Raw genomic sequence first — 8,310 nt, 5'->3', positions numbered from 1 at the left:
GATTCCATCAAGCAGCTTGACAACTGTACTTTATTGAAGATAGATTCAAATAGATAATTTTATGGCAGCAGAAAATCAATAGAACCTTTAAAATTTTAAATTAGCATTTAGTATTTATAAATGCCAAAACACAATATGTAGTGATATGCATATGGCTAAGAAGGAGCTGTCAACAAAAAGAGTCAAACTCTGCAAAATATTTGAAGATTTATTCTGAGCCAAATATGAGTGACCACGGCCTATGACACAGTCCTCAGGAGGTCCGTAGAACATGTGCCCAAGGTAGTTGGGGACGCAGCTTGGTTTTATTCATTTTAGGGAAGTATGAGACATCAATCAAATACATTTAAGAAATACATTGGTTTCGTCTAGAAAGTTGGGACAACTCAAATCAGGGGGCTTCCAGGCTACAGGTGAGTTTAAACATTTTCTGATTGACAAGTGGTTGAGTTTGTCTAAAGACTGGGGTTAATGGAAGGAAAATGTTCAGGTTAAGATAAAAGATTGTGAAGACCAAGGGTCTTTTGAAGTCTTACAGTGGCTGCCCTTAGAGATAACAGATGAAATGTTTCCTATTCAGATCTTTAAGAAGTGCTAGACTTTCAGTTAATCTCTTTAGGATTGGGAGGGCCTGGAAGTAAAAGATCTAGCTATGTTTATAGAGATTCTTTACAGATGCAAATTTTCCCCCATGAAAGACAGCTTTGCAGGGCCACTTCAAGATATGGCAAATAAACATGTTTTGGAGTAAAATATTTTTATTTTCTTCCTTGTCTCATAATGTTATGCCAGAGTCAGGTTGGAAAGTAAGTCACAATATATTGGGTTAAATAAAATCCATCTGATGAGAATTTATGGTTTGTAGGGCATGACTCCCTAGACCCCTTAGATAGGGATCTGGACAAGATTAAAAAAAAAAAAAATCAGAACTTAGTCCTCAGAGCTCATGAGGCTTATAAAATGCCATTGCGTGTTTGGGCTACAATGTTCTCAGTACTCTGAAAGCAGTTCAAGAATTTGGAGCTGAGCAAGATCTAGATTTTTACTGAATTTTTTTTTTTTTTAGATATCTTGATCCAAGGCTAAAAACCTGGTATCTTCTGAAAAAAGAATGAATGTCAATTAATTTTTTACAAACCAAACTTGAGGGGAACTTAATTAATAGCCAGTGTGACTGAGTTCATAGATGCATAATCTTGTAAATCAATAAAGAGCTCACTAAAATGTGCTGAGTGAGAGATAGAAATAAAGTGCTTAGAAGAGTACCTGACCTAATGAATTCTCAATACAGGTAGCTATGTTATTAAGATCAGCATTTCTTGTAGTGTACACCACGTCATGGGATAACAGAAAAATCACAGGCTTAGAAGCCAGGCCAGCCTAGGTTCACATCCTGACCAATCCAAATTACTTAATCTTCCTTGGATAGTTTTACCATGGGCAAAATGGAAATATTCTGGATTCTTTGGAATAACACTTGCAAAACTTATCTTAATTTCCATTTCCCCTATTTCTGCCATTACTCTCATTAGGAGGTCTTGTAAGAAGTTGTCTACATACAGGCAGACTTACAGATCTAGTCTTTGCCTTTCAAGTATAGAACTCAAGGTGGCTAGCTTCCCAATTGGGTTTCAGAGAAAATGGATTAGGAAATTTCCCAGACATTTTTCATTTGGGGGAGGAATGATGTTTTGAGCTCTTTGTCTTTGAATAAGTATATAATGTCATCTGAAAAAAAAAGAAAGAAAGAAAGGGTTGTCACTTTACGTACCATAACCAAATTTGTGTGACGCTTAATAAGAAAGCCTGACTAGTTGGACAGATGAAATCACTTTCAAATGATACGTTACATAATTTTTTTATTTTTATTTTTTGAAATGGAGTCTCACTTTGTCAGCCAGACTGGAGTGCAGTGATGCAATCTCGTCTCACTGCAAGCTCTGCCTCCCAGATTCACGCTATTCTGCCTCAGCCTCCCGAGTAGCTGGGACTACAGGCACCCGCCACCACACCCGGCTAATTTTTTTTTGCATTTTTAGTAGAGATAGGGTTTCACCATGTTAGCCAGGATGGTCTTGATCTCCTGACCTCGTGATCCACCCACCTCGGCCTCCCAAAGTGCTGGGATTACAGGCCTGAGCCACCGCGCCCAGCCGGGTTATATACTTTTTTAAACAAATTATTCTCAGTCTAAAAGATACATACGCATTAGTGAATACTTCTTTCTGCTTAGCAGAAGAAAAAACCTGTTGACTTTTTGACAGAGGTACAGATCTCTAAAGTTATACTAAAGGTACTCTTTGAAGACCTCTTGTAGTTCATAAGCATCATGATTGGGGTGCCAGGCTCATGTGTAAAATGTGCCTCCCTCGAACCTTGTTACAACATCAGCACATTGCCCGTGTGACATGAGGAAAAAAGAGTACACTTTGTATATATATATGGTTGCGTGTATTTAGATTAGCATAATAACTTCAAACATGGTTAGTCTTTTAAAACTTGCTTCTTTGAAGATATGTTCATGAAAACTTGAGCATTTCCATAAGATAAATTCAAAGAGGTGAAGTAGCTGAGTCAAAGGACTATCAGGATTTCAGTAGGCAGACATTGGAAAGTTAACCTCAGAAAAGTGACACTAATTTACACACCAACCAGATGTAACTGTGCCCTGAATCCCAAGGATTTTGCCAACTCACTCAATCTGCTTTTCAGTTACACTCAACCCAGTGAGAACATATCATATTAGATGACTTAGATGCTCTCCTTAACTGATCAACTAATAAAGCATAACATCCATTCTGTCAAATGAAGGCTGAATAAGTTTAAAAGTGCCATTTTTTCCCATCTGCTCCCAGATTTTCTTTTCTTTTCTTTTCTTTTTTTTTTGAGACAGAGTTTCACTCTTGTTGCCTAGGCTGGAGTTAAATGGCTCAATCTCAGCTCACCGCAACCTCCACCTCCCAGGTTCAAATGATTTTCCTGCCTCAGCCTCCTCGGTAGCTGGCATTACAGGCATGTGCCACCACGCCTGGCTAATTTTGTATTTTTAGTATAAACAGGGTTTCCCCATGTTGGTCAGGCTGGTCTCAAACTCCCGACCTCAGATGATCCGCCTGCCTTGGCCTCCCAAAGTATTGGGATTACAGGTGTGAGCCACCCGCACCCGGCCTGCTCCCAGATTTTCTTTCTTCTCTAGTCTGAACCCATGGTCCACGTTTTGTCACCCAGAACCCTTGGTTCCTCAAACTCTATGATTTTTTGCTGTGTCTACCCTAAAAAATTCCAGTTCCAGGAATGTTCCAGCCCTCCACTCTCCTGCCTTCCTGTTCACTGCTGAAAAACATCCAACAATTCCGTGCCTTGCCACCATACTGACTTTGAGCTGCAGCTGGCCCTGAGCAAGTCACTTTTTGGTCGTTGTCTCACCTAACCTTCCATGCCTGGGACTGCTGGCCTCTCTTCCCTGGGTTCCAAGGCTATTTTGATTTGCTTTCCCAAGTCCTCCATACATTTGTAGAGCATTCTAAGTGACCCAGTTCCTTGCAGTTGGACTATAAACACCAACGTATATTCTTAAATTTCTGAGGGAAAAACTTAGAGCGTAATAGAGAAGAGCACAGACTCTGAAGCCTAGTTGCCCAGGTCCTGGCTTAGCCCTACCTGCCACTTCTGCACTGGGCTAGGCAATCCCACTGCCCCATGTGTCTTCATCTGTGAAAAAAGAATCCTATGTGTATCTGTGTGGTTTAAATGACCTACTGAGAAAAATGCTTAGAATTATCTTGTATGTAATAAACACTAGAAAATGGCATTTATTATTATGATTCCTAATCAGGAGCCCTAGATCATGGGACAGTGAAAGAAGTACAGATATAGAAATCAGACTAGATTCAAACCTGATTGAACAATTGGGCATGATTTGGGCATATTATTTGGGCATATTATTTGGGCAACTTAGCTCAGCTTGTTGGACTATGTGTTGAATGGGGCTAATACTATTTTAGATACCAGAGTTATTATACAAAGGAAATAAGAAAAATGGAATGAAACACATTGCACAATGTCCAGCATAGAGCAAGTAGGAAGTGACTGATTTTTTAGTTGCCATTATTTTTAGACCTTGTGATCACTGATACTAGATTGTAGATCAAAGATAACATACAGGGCTCTGTTTTGAAATGTAAATTGGAATTTAGCTCTACTAGTATGTAGAACTGCAGTGGCAGTTAGCCTTTTTCACCAGCACCTAAGAATTCCTACAACTAGAAAAATTATCATACAGAAAAAAAACAGTAAATAAAATGGCTACAGTTAATAAAGTAAAAACCACACATACACATATGTGCACATGATGAGCTGAAGGCAGGCCACTGTCAAATAAGGCTCCTGAATTTCAGAAGTCTAGTTCAGCCCCTTGTGAGTACTCAGACCAATATACTTAACTGTTGAGTCAGAAGTTCAAAAGAATTTTAACTTTATACAACACATCCTTTACTTGACTTTGCTTCATGGCAGAATGTATAGTCTGTTCTTTTAGGACTATACCAATATACATCAGATAAATTTGTTTTGCTGGTTTATTTTAGAGACGGAGTCTTGCTCTGTCACCAGGCTGGAGTGCAATGGTGTGATGTCGGCTCACTGCAACCTCCACCTCCCAGGTTCAAGTGATTCTCCTGCCTCAGTCTCCCAAGTAGCTGGGAGTATAGGTACATACCACCATGTCCGGCTAATTTCCTGTATTTTAGTAGAAATGGGGTTTCACCATGTTGGTCAGGCTGGTCTCGAACTCCTGACCTCAGGTGATGCACCCACCTCAGCCTCCCAAAGTGCTGGGATTACAGGCACGAGCCACCGTCCTAGCTGGTTATTCTTATACTTGTATTCGTAACATTTGATTAACACATTGTCAACCCATATTTGTACACAACTGTTGGGATATTTTTAAGTCATTATGATGCCTTTGGTATATACACAGCAAAGTGGCCATTTTCTAAGTTACACTATCTTCCTAAGATATCATGAGATGCTCTGACTCAAGTGGTTCAGTGAGAAAGTCATCTTCTGGTTTAAGGACATCCCCTTCTGTTCACAAACTGCTAAGAGTTTTGTTTGTTTGTTTGTTTGTTTTTGGTTGTTGTTGTTTTTAAATCATGAATGGGCATTAAACTTTATCAAATACTTTTTGTTATTGCTCCCCAGCTATAGGACCAGCTTCTGGATGTGATGGGCCCTCTTTCAATCAGTACTGCCCAACAGAACTTCCTGCCGTGATGGAAATGTTCTATAGCTGCACTGTCAAATAGGGAAGCCACCAGCCACATGTGGCTATGGAGCACTTGGAATATCGCTAGTGCAACGGAGGAACTAAACTTTAAATTGTATATAATGTTAACTCATTTAACGTAAATAGTCACCTGTGGCTTCTGGCAGCTGTACTGGACACTCAGATCTAGACTAGCAGCAGAAGACATATTTTAGGTGAAGTTCACAGTAGTTTTGTATTACAAAAAACAAAACAAAATCTCCTAAAACAAAATCATGGACACAGCTCTTCTGATTATTCATTGTATTATTTTGGAAATGGGGAATGACAACATTTTCAGAATAATATAAGTCATTCTATTTTAGCTTTAATTTAAAATTGGCTTCTAATCTTGGGCTTTTTATACAGGGAAATTCTGCTATTCATTCTTGGGAAAAAATGGTATTTAACCAAATCTGACTTTTCCAAATAAATCTGATAATAGAACTTTCTGAGAGCACTCACTCACTAACTGCCAGCTTCTGATAGTATTATGTTCTATGCTCTACAAGGACAGGGAGTGTTTTTTAATTGCTATTTCGTGTCTATTATCTGGTATAGTGATGGGACATAGTAAGTTGTCATTAAATGTTTGTTGAATTAAGTTATAAATAAATGTATTCAGTGCAACCCATAACTTTATGTGACAAAAATCTTTGAATATAACAACCCAATAGTAATATCACATTTATGTTTCTAATAAGACAGGAGACTGGAAGCCAAGAACAACAGCCCAGTGATCCTGGCAGGGAGTTGAGGTCACAGGATGTAAGCTATTTCAGCAAAGGACACTTGTGTGTTAAAGCATGTTTGAATGCAGCCCAGCTGGGAATGAAGTTTTTTTTTACTTCCTTTCCCCAAAAAGATTTTTTTTTCACAATATGCTTAAAGGTGGTTTCTTTTTTTTTTTAATTTTTAATTTTTTTTTTTTAGACAGAGTCTAGCTCTGTCGCCCAGGCTGGAGTGCAGTGGCCAGATCTCAGCTCACTGCAAGCTCCGCCTCCCGGGTTTACGCCATTCTCCTGCCTCAGCCTCCTGGGTAGCTGGGACTACAGGCGCCCGCCACCATGCCCGGCTAGTTTTTTGTATTTTTAGTAGAGACGGGGTTTCACCATGTTAGCCAGGATGGTCTCGATCTCCTGACCTCGTGATCTGCCCGTCTCGGCCTCCCAAAGTGCCGGGATTACAGGCTTGAGCCACCGCACCCGGCCTTAAAGGTGGTTTCTATGGTCTGAATGTGTCTCTCCAAAATTCATATGTTGAAAGTTAATCACCAATGTGATAGTATTAAGAGGTGGGGCCTTTAGAAGGTGATTAGGTCATGAGGGCATCATCATCCCCACGAATGAGATTAATGCCCTTATAGAAGAGGCTTCACACAGCAATCAGCCCCTTTTGTCCTTCTGCCTTTGACCATGTGAGGACATAGCATTCACCCTTCTGCCACGTGAGGACACAACAGCAAGGTGCCATCTTGGAAGCGGAGAACAAGGCCTTTCCAAACGCCCAATCTGCTGGTGCCTTGATCTTGGATTTCTCAGCCTCCAGAACTGTCATACATAAATTTCTGTTGCCTATAAGTTATCCAGGCCGTGGTATTTTGTTATAGCAGCAAGAACAGACTAAGACAGTGGTCACATAGTTTTTGCTTTGAGTGTGTCCCTAATGACTGATAGATCACAAGGTCATGTGTTCCATTTTGAACTATTCTAATTGTAAAATGAGTTCTTTATATAAAGCAGAAATGTGCCTCTCCATTAATCTTAGCTTTTGATCATATCTTTTTCCCAAAGGAGCAAATAAATAGTATAATTTTAATCCCTATTTGCTTGCAGTATTTGAGGACAGCCATCATGTCCCCAGTTTCCTCTTTTCCAGGAGAGGAACCTCCAGTCCTCACCTATGCATCATGTGACTTGGTTTACAGGTTCTGGCCCTTCCCTACCTTGTCCAACTCCAGCCTCACCTTCCCAATTCTACATTCACAATAGGTCACTAAAATTTTGTTAATTATAATTCCTCAACATTTCTTGAATAAGTTCTCAGTGCTCCATCATCACTGCCAACTGGTATATGTCTACATTCTTCTTAAATTACACATTTAATTATTACAGATTATACTTCAAATGTAATCTGACCAATGACAACTTCAGTGTAATTCCAAGGGAGGCTGGTAACACTGGGGAAGCTCTGAACAGTGCTGGACACATTATTTTATGAGGAGCCTTATCTGATAAAAGCTTAGCCCAAATAAGCTTATGAGCTTTAAAAAAAAAAAAAAAAAAAATCCCTCTTCAGCATCATACGTAACTTAAAAGAGAGGAAAGTGGTGAGGAAAGAAAAGACTTATTCAATGGGTAACCAAAAGAATGTGTAACTTACACAACCCACTCAACTCCCTCATGCTAGAAAATTTTTGTCTTTCTTACATGAAGTCTTACAAGATCCCAAAATAATGTAGGGCTTTCTCCAGATTAGGCATTAATTTCTGGAGCCAGCTAGAACCACTTTGTTGTTACAAAGCTAATTACAATATTCAGTTAAATATTTAGTCTCACATCTCCAGAGTGTCCCTTGAATGGTGCTAGTTTTGAAGGAGGCAACAAAGTCTGACAATCAGTCTGCAAACTCCAGTGCTGGGTGGAAAATTTTTTCTAACTTTAAATTCAAGGCATTTATTTAAATGAATAAATTTCCATAATATGTAGCATGCATAGTTTTTTTTAAAAGACTTGGATTTTGAGGTGAGTTAAATCCAACAGTGTGTTCCCCAAGGGATCTCTGGGATCCTTTGAGGAAGGATCCTATGAGGAAAGGATGTAGCCAGGTAGAATAGGACTGGAATAGTCTGTGGCATAAAGTGAAAAACAGGCTGGGCGCGGTGGTTCACGCCTGTAATCCCAACACTTTGGGAGACCTCAGGTGGATCACCTGAGGTCAGGAGTTTCAGACCAGCCTGGCCAACATGGTGAAACCCTGTCTCTACTAAAAATACAAAAATTAGC

General features: G+C 39.6%; 1 non-coding gene across 1 annotated transcript; it reads left to right on the top strand.

The window, feature by feature from the left end:
• Positions 1–2,305: 2,305 nt before the first annotated feature.
• Positions 2,306–2,409, top strand: LOC119626491 (small nucleolar RNA U13). The gene has a single exon (XR_005242651.1). It is a non-coding gene; the product is annotated as a small nucleolar RNA U13 (small nucleolar RNA).
• Positions 2,410–8,310: the final 5,901 nt, after the last annotated feature.

This window comes from Chlorocebus sabaeus, chromosome 20, assembly GCF_047675955.1.
Source record: "Chlorocebus sabaeus isolate Y175 chromosome 20, mChlSab1.0.hap1, whole genome shotgun sequence".
Classification (NCBI taxonomy): Eukaryota; Metazoa; Chordata; class Mammalia; order Primates; family Cercopithecidae; genus Chlorocebus; species Chlorocebus sabaeus.
Note: the sequence above shows the minus strand (reverse complement) of the source record. Positions and strands in the feature narration are given on the sequence as shown.